This window comes from Apus apus, chromosome 2 (assembly GCF_020740795.1).
Source record: "Apus apus isolate bApuApu2 chromosome 2, bApuApu2.pri.cur, whole genome shotgun sequence".
NCBI lineage: Eukaryota > Metazoa > Chordata > Aves > Apodiformes > Apodidae > Apus > Apus apus.
This window is the reverse complement of record NC_067283.1, coordinates 50,392,029-50,404,088: the sequence shown is the minus strand read 5'-3', so window position 1 is coordinate 50,404,088 and position 12,060 is coordinate 50,392,029. Positions and strand designations below refer to the sequence as shown.

General features: G+C 41.6%; 1 protein-coding gene across 1 annotated transcript in view; it reads left to right on the top strand.

The window, feature by feature from the left end:
• The window catches only part of NPSR1 (neuropeptide S receptor 1), a 58,103-nt gene that overhangs the window by 26,513 nt on the left and 19,530 nt on the right, over positions 1-12,060 (top strand). The window lies entirely within an intron of this gene.

Genomic DNA, 12,060 nt, shown 5'->3' with positions numbered 1-12,060 from the left:
CAGAAAAAGAAAGCAAGGCTTCCAAAACCACACCCCTCACAGTTATGCTTTTAAATAACTCTGGTCTTGGCTTGCATGGTTACACTGTCAATGTAAATTTGAAACGATCTAGAAATGGAAAAGTTGTTGGGTTCTTCTACTGGACCTCTTTGTGTGCAGATAGTGTCACAAACAAAATATTTTGCTCTTGCTCTGGACTAATCTGATCATCCAGAAATGTCACAAGCCAATGGCCAATATTATTGCAAGGTAGTGTTGCACATCTTGAATCATATTTCCAGATCCTTAAGCACCTGCTCATTAATATATCAAATACTTTTTCAAATAAGTGTTTTGGCAGGTTAGCATTGTTTTTTCAGCAAATAATGTTTCCACAATGCATTTTTTATACTTTGCAGAAAACATTCTTGAAAAGATGGTGATGTTAGAAATTCATCAGATTGCTGGCTATATACAGTCTGTAGCTTATGTTTGCTGTTTCTCCAAGGAGGTTGCTAAAAGTATTCACATCTCTTCTTGGTTGATTAGTCATTGCTCCAGAAGTGGAGAAAGACACTTGGATCTGCATGAAGATTTTCCCACAGAGTTACATTTTTGGTATGGATTATAAATAAATATGAAAGTTCATATACATTCAGTATTTTGGAAAACATTCCAGTTTCAGAAGAACTTTGCTAGAATGCTGACTGAGAGGATGTGAAAAAGCCACAAGTAAATTGATTTTAGTTATTAAATGAGAATTGTTTAAACTATTTACATAAATCAGCCTCACTGAATTATCTGCGGGGGAAATTCAACTTTCTTGATGTTCATCTCCAAGCTACCCAGACCTTTTTGATCAAGAAGAAAAGCCAGACATTTTGAAAAAACTAATTTTGTTTATGATTTTAGCATGCCGTGGTTTCAGTTTTGGGCTTTTGCAACCTTGACACAGCAGCTGGTTGGCTTAGCCTTTGAACCAAAAATCACGTCTCATCCAAAGCCTTGACACTCCTGGGAAACTTGGGAAACTTTGGCTCATTTTAGCAAAGCTCCCCACAGATCTCACAGGCTCTTTGCGATCTCCTGTCAGCCTGAGCTTGAACTCCTTGGGATCCCAGGGGAAGGGTGTGCAGATCCAGTGCTGTCAGAGAGGTCTGGCTTGGCCACACCAACAAACATCTGATGCACCAGGTCCATGATGAGCCTCAGCCCACAAACATGCTGTCATGGGTGGCATTAACACATCCTTTATTTATATTTACATTAGTAACCTACCTTCGGAAAACAGAACAGCATCATCTCTTAGTCAGGCTAGCAAAAGGTCGGTCCTGTTTAGAGTATCTTTTCATACACAAATAACTTTCTACAAAGCAACCCATTTTTTGAACAAGGCAGAGTGCAAGAAGAACAGTTGGGTTTATATTCCTATCACACTTGGAGGATGAAGAGACATGAGGGCAAGAGGTGAACTCAGGGTTTTCTTTGGGGGCCCAAAGCAAAAGCAGACATTAGGATGGCTGATATTTTGATAACCTTTCCCATGTCCCAGTGGTGGCCCTGAATATGCTTTGTAGATACACTCAACAGCCAACAGACTGAACTATGTATTTTTTTATGTTGGGAGAAGGCAGCTTTTGCTGTGCCAATTTATGCCAGTTTATAGAAAGTCTTAATTCTTGTTTTGACAGCTACAGAATTGTTTTGTAGTCCTGAAGGACTGATTATGGTTTTCCTACCTTAAGCCTGTTTCAGACATTCAAATCCTAATGACAGTTGTGCCATGTTTGTTTTTATTTTTAAAAGATGCTGGCAGCCAAGCTATGAAATCCTTTGGGTCCAACATTTCAGCATTAAGGAAGGGAAGTGGATGTCTTTCTGAATTGCTTGGAAAACGTTACCTTTGAATTATATGGATTCCTGTTTGATTCCCTGCTGAAAGTACAGGCAGGATTGTTGTCTGACATAGGGGACACTTATTTTACAGTTACATCACACGAGACCTTTGATGTTTCTTGTTAAAAGTAGGTGGATATGAGAAGTTTTCTGCCTGACCTTTTTGTATACTGGTGATAAACGCTGGATTACACAAGCATGGTGCCACCAGCAGTATGGCCATAATGACCATGCTTCACTCAGAATAATCATCTAGGATCTCATTAGCTCCAGTTAAAAGACATGACTTTAAACTTCTGGCATTACATGTACTAATCCATCATTAACACCTTGCAGTGCATCATTTGTACTGCAGTATTTCTAATTGCAACTGAACGGAAATTCTGCTGGAAAGAGCCTTTACATGCACTAAAAAGCATTGGAAACAACAAGCTATGTTAAGAAGGTAGGGATTTTTTCTGTTCCCTTCCTGCATATTAAAGCAGTGATATTTCTTATTATCTTGAGTTAGATTGGTTGTTGCCACCAATAACAAAACACTTTTTCCCAACTTTCCAAAGGGCTGTAGGACAAAACACCCAGCATTTTCATGCAGTACTTCCTCACCTGCTGATCTGTATTACTAACAGTGAAGTGTTTTACATGTTTTCTGTGGAGAGTCACTTCCTTTAACTCCATTACCTAGCTGTTTAACAAATGGTTACGAAGCTCTCACAGGCTTTATGGAATTCAGGTCAAAGATACCACATATGGTGCTACAGAGACTTAGTTGTTCTAATAAGACCAAATACTTTGGAGTCCATTTTGACCAAGTTCAGCCCAATTATAGGACTGAGATCCAGACCCCATGTAGTGAAATATTCAGCCTGTTCTGGCATTGCAGTATATTTAATAATGAAAAGCAGCTCGGTATGCATTTGCATGTGCTACCTTTTCCACATGATGATTTTACAAGGCAATTCTCCAGCAAATCATACCAGTATACTTTAGTTCATGCTATCAGCAAACACAAGGGGAGACAAAGCAGGTATAAAAATAGGAATGAACATTGTTCTACTGTCTGTACTTGCCAGTTGGACAAAAATTGAGCTGCAGCTTGCAACATCACTGCTAGAGCACCATGGGAATCTTTGTTTACAGTTTGCCACAAGAGAGAAAAGAAGGCTTTATTCTTCCAATTCCTACTTAAAGTATCTACATCAACAATATCTGAGCCTACTAAGACAGAATTGTAAGAAGTGTGGGTATTCGGTGACTATAATGATCAGAATGCCTGAATTACACCAACAGAAAACTATCCCAGGATAGTCCGCATTTTTAGGTGAGAATAATCATACAGCTGGTGTTGTGGCTAAGATATGAACATGCCATCCTTAAAATACCTGAGGTAAAGAGTTACCAAAACTGACCAGTAAGGAGGATTCCGAGGAAATAATGAAAGAATCTGTGTACAAGAGGTTGGGGAAGGACAGAATTAAAATAGACTTGTTTGGTACTTGCTATCTTAGAAGATACATTTTTTTTCTTAAAAATGTTAGAGACACAGCACCACTTGAAACTAATGAAGAGAGACTGAGTTACAAATGGTGAGATTTCTGTGTCCTTTGGGGAGGCATGTTCTTGTTTATTAGTGCCTAAGTAAGAGAAGCTGATCCACAGGAGCTTATCTCCTGCATTTACACTAACTGAGGGCAGCCTCCCCTATGCAGGATTTTTCCCCCACTGCTTTTTTTTCTCTCTACTTGTTCTGCTCTGCCTGAAGGAGAGAAGGGGAGTTTAAGTAATGAGTTGCATTTGAAATATCTTTTCACAACAGTTAAATAATAAGGAGTGAACACTTGTTCGTGCTTAACTTTGGCATACATAAGTCATATGCTCATATACCTAGAGAAGCTTGATTCCTGTTTTGGAACCAACAAGCACACAAAGCAACTACACAGGAATCTTAACTATGGTTTTCACAGGTTTGCCATTACCTGTTGTGTAAACAGATGCTGAAACCCTCTGTTCACCCTTTCAACCCCAGTGTGAAACTATATTCAGCTAATTCTATATGGTCTGCTTAAAAAAAATTCTTTTCTTTCCACTGAGTAGCTGCATACAACAAAATGTTTGATTTAGCAGACCATGCACTCATCTACATGTAAGGAACACAAGACAGGAAGTAGGAACTTTGCCCTAACATTCAGAATTATCAACTTCATCTGCCACCACATGTCCCCACTAAGAGGAACTGCTAATCCCAAACCACAGTATTGGCAGAGGTCTAATGAAGGGGATGTGTGAATGGAAATTTGCCTTTACTTTCCTGACTGTTTAATAATACATCCTGGTTTTACAAGAAAACAATTCTCCAATCAGCTCTTCACCCTTGCTCACAGACAAACCACCACTGATGGGGATGTACTGTTGTTATAAGCCAGCTCACTTTCTATTGCATTTGATGCACTGGGGAGGTTCCATTTGTCCTGTCCCTGTTTTGGTGGGTGCCATACTCACCCCTGAGGCCCTGCCAGTTCAGTCTAACCCTCCCTGTGCCCCTCCAGCTGTATCCCCAAAGCAAGAGTGGGGTGGGAAGGAGTGGTAGGAAGAGATTAATTTAAAAAGGCAAATTAATAAAAACCTTAATACCTCTTGTGGTGGCAGTGCATGTTGAATTTTAACTCCTAGGAACCTCTTCTCCAGCTCTCTTGTAAGCACTGTTTCTGAAGAGGTTAACATTGCACATGGTTTTCTCAGCCCTTCATCTTTTAAGCTGGTTGAGCTCTGGAGTGAGGCTGGAGCTTCACTGAATCCACCCTATACAGCATCTCACCTAGCAGGGCCTGCCTCATCACAGAGGGAGGACCTCACTGCAGAAAAGTATGAAATGCGGTAAATAAATCAAACGCTACCCAGAGCAACAAAATTTCCTGTCAATTCCTATGAGCCAGAAAGAGAAAAAAAAAAAATAGCATCAATTCTGCTATTTAAAAAAATCCACATAACTTTAACAGGGGAACAGAACAGGATTCCTCTTGAAAATTTTCAAGTGAGTTTTGTTTCCTCCATTACATTTTATGTTCTGCTCCAGGCTGCCAGGCCTGAAGGAGCCAACAAAAGGGGGGGCAATACATGTGGTCAGTAAAATGACAAGTGCTCCAGTGCAGGCACTGCTGCAGAGCAAAGTGCTGCTGGATGTCCTTGTTGATTCCCCATAAAATGTTACTGCATCCTGAATTTTGGCTTGCACGTCTCTACCCTTTGCCAGGGATTCTCCAGCAGAAAGCTAAGAACCTTGCACCATCTAATCACAACCACATCTGCTCCACATCAAGACTTCTAAAAGAGGTGAGCAGGTTCAAAGTTCTAGCTCCAGCATCACACCCGGGTGCTCTACACTGCAAAGAGCTGCTAACAGCTACAAACTCAGGTGAAGGCATCTGGTGTGATTGCAAAGAGGACAAATGGACTATCAAGGTGCAAGGGGCACCCTTGCCCCAGGCCCTAAGCACTCCCCATGCCCCATGCACATCACCTTGCTGCACTGCAGCTGTTTGGGGAAGCATCACCAGCACAGGCTCTTGCAGAGGCGCTGCAATGGGCTCCTGGGGGCTCAGTGTTTTAAATACTAAAATGTAATCATTTTAAAAGATATCTGGTAGCTGTCTTGCAGATATCTTGTCTTACAGGTGCCCAGAGCAGCTACATAACCTAGTTCACCATCAGCTGCTGAATGAGAGGAGGAAGGTGGGTACATTTTCTAGCTAACATGGTCACAAAATAGTTTCCAGTGCAGCGAATACTTGCAAAGCCACATGTGATGTTTTCAGCAGAAAGCACAGACTAAGGGAGGAGTGAGAGTAAGGATGTGATGAAATGAGCTGCAAGGGTGTCTGCAGCAGGCAGGGCAGCTTCTCCTGCTCTCTCTTCCTCATGCCTGTCCTCGAGCCAACCTGCCACTTCAGAAGCCCTGAGTACACTTGAATTTAAATTGCTTGCATGGAATCACGGAATGTCAGAGTTGGAAGGGACCTCTAGAGATCATCTCATCCAAGTCCCCCACTAAAGAAGGATCACCTAGAGCACATTACTCAGTACTGCATCTATGCCGGTCTTTAATATCTGCAGAGCAGGAGACTCCATAACCTCCCTGAGAGGCCTGTTACAGTGCTCTGTCACCCTCACCGTAAAGAAGTTTTTCCTCATATTTAAATAGAACTCCCTCAGGCACCTCTCCTCTTCTTCCCCAGCCCTGTAACAAAATCAGCTAGGGGTTTTATTAATTTGCAAGGCTAGTTCATGGTACTGACTCTTGTTAGATGACAGCACATCATGTGATACTGAGCAGCACTGGCAGAGCAGTGATTGCTACCTCATCACTTCAAAAATCACAGGCAGGACCATCTTGCTGTAATTGGGAATTGATGCTGCTTTTGTTTTTAAGGGAATATCACTTAGTTGCAGGCAAGTGTTAGTAAGCTGCTGCTTCTGGTGCTGCTGGAGGGTGTGATCCTGGGGGAGTACTAGGTGACATGGAATGCACATTTTGAGGTCCCAGAAAAATGGGCCATGTGAAATGCTCAGCCCTGATGAGGAAGTCACACTCCCTTACTTGCCTTATAAAAAGTTGCTGCTGCATGGTGCCTTGTGCAGCTTGGTGTCATCAACAAAGCAGAAAAAAAACACATCCCTTGTTAAAATGGAATAATTTTGTAAGCAACATGAAAAGAGGGATGTAATTTCAGTAAGAGGCATGACTTTACCATAAAGTCATGGATCACCGCATCCAACTTAATAAGAATGTTCTCGTCAGGGGAAATATGATCAAACTGCAGCTGAGGTGAGCTTTTGAACCCACTGCAGCTTACCAGCAATCTGCTCTCTACTACTGACAGAAAAAACTTGCAGCATCTAGGGTAAGTGCCTTAAGGGAGAGGGGTGTCAGTACTAATGATCAAATGATAGAGATATTTTCTTGCAGACTTGCTGACACACATTTTTGTTTTAACCTCCTTAGCTGTAACCAAAGAAATACCCTGAAGTTTGCACAAGGTACATCCCATTGGCAATGCCACCAAGTCAATGAATTTCTGTGAACAGATTAACTGGGACAGTTGTAACCTGTCTCTATTCCTATGCCAAATCACTCATTACCGCCATTTGTTTTCTGTAATGGACTTGTATCTGTGTGAAGGGTTTTTTGCCACGAAAAATTTGTCTCACTCACAGCAGCAGCAAGCCTACATTCAGATTCAAGGGCAGTGTTTTCCACATTTTTGTGCTCTTCAGTCCCCCAAGGCAGTGCCCACCACCCAAGCTGCCGCAATCACTTCCTGAACCCAGAGATCCCTGTGCTCTACGGTGTCGAGGCAATGCCTGCACTCAGTCATGCCCATTAGAAAATCCAAGAGGATTTTACTGAGCGTAATGGAGTCTTAGGTAAAAATGGGTCTTTAGGGCCCAGGATTTTCGCAGGTTATTTCAGTACCTGCTGTATTTCCCAGCTATAGATGCTGTAGTGCTATATTCAGCTTACTTCAGCCTCCTCTAGGAACAAGCTGCTTCTCTTCCTTGTTTTCTTGGTCTTTTTGGTAAATGGTTTTAAAATGCTGCCTTTTGAAACACTGACAGTTTGGTAAATGTTCTGCCTTTCAGGACTTGCTGAGGACAGGGAAGAGGCAGTTGACCTGCTCAGTGCATGGGGCTGCAAGTGGCGCAAAACAAAATAGACCATTTTTTTCCCTCTCTCCCCAGACAAATCCGTCTTTACACCCTGCCTGCCTCTACTTTTCCTTATTCTTGAAGCCTCATGGAATTTTTCTTTTCATTTATGTTCTTAAAAACTCCATCTCCTCTTAAGACCAAACAGCTGCAATACCCATCACACAAGTGCCATGTCTTCTCTTCAACAAGGAATCATTTTGTCCGCATAATTTTGTGATTATGCATTTGGCACATGTTAAAAGTCACAAACTATCCCTTGCTGGAATTTTTGTTTTCTGTCAAAAGAGAATATGTCATGAATTGATATTTTGTCTGTTTTTCTGAGGAACTAAATGAACCACACAGTTGCCTAGCAATGCAGACGTATATCACTTCTTTGTTAAAAAAATAAAAAATAAATAAGAGTATTGAGAAATCAGTGGCAATGACAAACTCGTACACAGTTACAAGTGAAGGTTGATTATGACTATTTTCAGGAATTAACTTTGTGCCATTTGGCCTAGGAACATTCATCAGTGAAAGAACACAAACATCTCTGCAAGTCACCAACTGAATAAGGATAAATGAGTATGCCAACAGTAATGAGGACACTGAGGTTCAGAGTATTGTACCTGTCTTTAACAACTAGGGACATCAATGATGCATTTCAGTGACTCACACTGAGCTGTAGCCTTGCCAAAAGCAACTAGGGAACATATGATCTTCTGAGATCACATCTCTGAAATCAGCTGCCTTCTAAACATTAACCTCTATCATACCAATTCAAATCACATGATGAATTAAACACTGTTATTGTGGCTGTAATTGTGTGATAAATGATTGAGGAGGATTAATCTATTGGTGACTAAAGCTCAACTGGTAATTCCTGATCTGTGTATCAGATCTATAGCACTGGCACACTGGTGCTTGGTGGGAAAGGGGACTTGTAAGCTACAGTGATGTTGTGAAGATGTGAAAAACATTAAGTCTGTGCTGAGCAGTAAGATAACAGAATAATGAGCAGCACATTCATTGTCTAAATTGCCAATAATGTTATGCACCAGGTACTTGTGACACTGTAGTGGGGAGGACACACAGCAAGAAATGGCCAGTTGGGATGCTCAGGGCAAGAGGTGAATACAATTCTCCTCATCAATGGAGCCTGCACATATGCTTAGCACAGGGGTACTGAGTTAGCTGGCTAGAGAGTGAATAACAGATGCATAACGGAAAGCAATGCACAGACACAACAGATTAGACTGTATGCAACAGGGAGCAGTAGCACAAATTCTTTGTCATAATTTGTAGGGTTGTTGCATTTTTTCCAGCATGCTGCATCACCACCTGCACAAGGCACATTATTTACTTGATGGCCCTGTGTAATCTGTGTCTGCATGACAAATCCCCTAAAAGTGTGCAGTTGGGTCAGACTGAGTCAGGTGCTTTAGAGAGGTGGGATAAGAAACACCCTCTGGAGCAGGCAGTGGAAGAGCAAAGGAGTGAGAAAAGTTGGGTTTGATGCTTGGTAGGACAGAAAAAGCAAGAGAGATTTCTGCAACCTGCAGAGGACATGAGGATGAAAAGGTTTTGGAAAATAAAAATAAGTCCTTTTCTATTAAAAAGTTTGGAAAATTTTCAGTTGACTCTGCTAAACAGCTGGAAAGTTTCTGATTTGTGGTACAGGTGTCCTAGAGGATGGATTTCTACCCAGACTAATTCTAAATTAAAAATAAGAAGTTTTCAGTAACATTTCAGCATATCACCTGATAAAGCACATAGAAAAATAGCTCTTGCAGCAAGTCCAGAGAAGGGCCAAGAAGATGATCAGAGGGCTGGAGCACCTCAGTTATGGAGACGGGTTGAGACAGTTGGAGTTGTTCAGCCTGGAGAAGAGAAGGCTCCAAGGAGATCTTATAGCAGCCTTCCAGGACCTGAAGGAGCTACTGAAAAGTTGGTGAGGGACTTTTTACAAGGGCAGGTAGTGACAGACCGAGGGGTAATGTCTTTAAGGTGGAAGAGGGGAGCTTTAGGTTAGATATTAGGAAGAAATTATTTAGTGTGAGGGTGTTGAGACACTGGCACAGGCTGCCTAGGGAAGTTGTGGCTACTCCCTCCCTGGAAATGTTCAAGGCAAGGTTGGATGGGGCTTTGAGCAACCTGGTCTAGTGAGAGGTGTCCCTGTCCGTGCAGGAGGATTGGAACTAGATTATCTTTAAGTTCCCTTCCATCCCAAACCATTCAATGATGATGATAATGATGATGATGATGTTGTGTGGGAGAATGTTTCTATAATTAAAGGGTTTTAAGTAATCTGGCTAATTCAGCATGCAGGCACAGCTGGCTGCATCTGCTTTGGCACACACGTGTGTTGTGCTCAGGGGCACACGCTGGAGGAGGGCGAGCTGAGCCCTTCACAAGGATTCAGCAACTCAGCACAATAAGCTCATAAAACATACTACTGGGGGAGAGGAGCTGAGGCTGCCAGCATAAAGAAACTGGCTTAAAAGCCACCACAGTCACCTGGAAATCTCTCATCCTGGAATGCAGCTTTGAGTCAAACATTAAGCTGAAGCGAAGGCTCATTGCCCTGCAGCTTTTCCATCACATGGGGATCATACCCAGGTTAAAAACACCACTCCAGATGCAAACTAAGAAGCTGCCATGACCAAATGCTGGAATTGTTCTTCTAGACCTGCTCAAATTTCTTACAAACAGCAGGGAGCTCCACACTCAGCATCCTGGAGGCCACCAGGATACTGGCCCCTCTCCCACCTCGCCTGCAGCATGCACCTCCAAAACACTCTCCTAATATATTGGAAAGGGATGAAAAAATGGTGGTGAAAATAGGGAAATGAGGAGACAGCAGAGGTGTCTTCCCTTCTCCCTCCCTGTCCTCTAGAGAACAGTAGATGGGTAAGAGGGAGGCAGCCCCTGCTACCTTCTCCTCTGGAGGGAAGTTGAACCCCCCATTTACGACTTTCTTGGCAGATGCTCAGACCATCAAAAGCTGGAGGATACCCTTAGGTGAAGCTCTACTGATGTGTATTATTTGGAACCAATGAATCTTTAATTACTGGAGAGAGAGGGAGAGAGAGAATGAGTCAATAATTCAGGAGTAAAGAAAGGGAAAGGGCTGGGTTTGAACCACTGCAGGAGGATGCATTTCACTTTTTGAGACATTTAAACTCCATTTCTTCAAAGACCACCTTAATTATATACATCTACAATCTTTTCAATAAAGTCTTAAAGTCACCGTACTCACCATGATTTTCTTCTGTCATGGACAAGTATGAAAGTAGAGACCACAGACATGATGTAGTAGCCCTGATGGTTGAGGTCAGCTCTGATCCAGCCTTTCTCTGGAGGCAGGTGAAGAGAGAAGAAACAGAAAATGAGGTTGGGAAACACTAGGGGAGGGAAGAACAAAGCAGAATTAATGGAACAATCAAGTCATGAGGAGGGAGGCAATGTAGTTATGTGCAGCAGGAATGCTATTTCTGTTCTAATTTCATTTCTAACTAAGCCTTGAAAAAAAAGAAGATATAAAGGACTGAAGAAAAAGAGGAGATAAAGGATTACTGATAAAGAAAGAACAATCCTAGTTTCCTGGAGAAGGAAAACAAGTTCCACATGTAAAACATTAAGTTGAGATGGCAATTTCCAGCTAGAATTAACACAACTTCCTGTAATTTCGGAGGAAATGGAAGGAACTCATATTCCCAAATCCATACGTGTTTGTTTGGAAATACTGTTTCAAATTGTTTACTGCTCAAAAAATCTTGAGATTGTTGAAGTATCTTTTTTCTAAAAGCATGTATTTCAAACCAAAATCATCTGATATTCAAATGCCTTTGTTACAGAAAAATGCCTTTATTGCAATAAATTTTGGCATTAGTTTTTGAATGTGTGAAATGTTAGTATCAAAAAGGAAACCTTTTACCTCACCACTCTTATTTTTTTACCTATGGATCGAAGCTATTTATTTGTATTACTTGCTTATGTCCTGATAAGTGGCACAAAATGTTTTCCCAAACTGCTCTCTCTGTTTGTGGTACTCTGTGCAACAAGAGCAACATGCTGAGTTACTTGAAGCAGCAGAAGAATGGATTGACGTACATTTTCTTCCAGAGACAGGGCTTGGAAGGTTTACCCTGTCCTACAGGGAGACAATTTTCTTTTTGTCTTGGTTATCAAGACAAAACTTATTATTGCCCATATGTACTACAGGAGTACCAGCTTTTGCAATTCCTTTGTAAAACTTGCATCTCTGTGAGGGCTTCTTTGCTCAATAAGAAGCAGAACAAAGGCTAGAATATCTCCTTAGATTTTCTCAAAAAAAAAAAAAAAGATGGCCTGGGGCATATTTATTTTGGTGAATGCAAAAGTACAAGCATAAGTAGGTTAACTTCAAGCTGAAAGGGCAGTATTAGTCATTACATAATTAAGTTTGCTAATAAAATCTGGACAAAATTTCCACTAACTTCAGCAGCATTTCTCCCC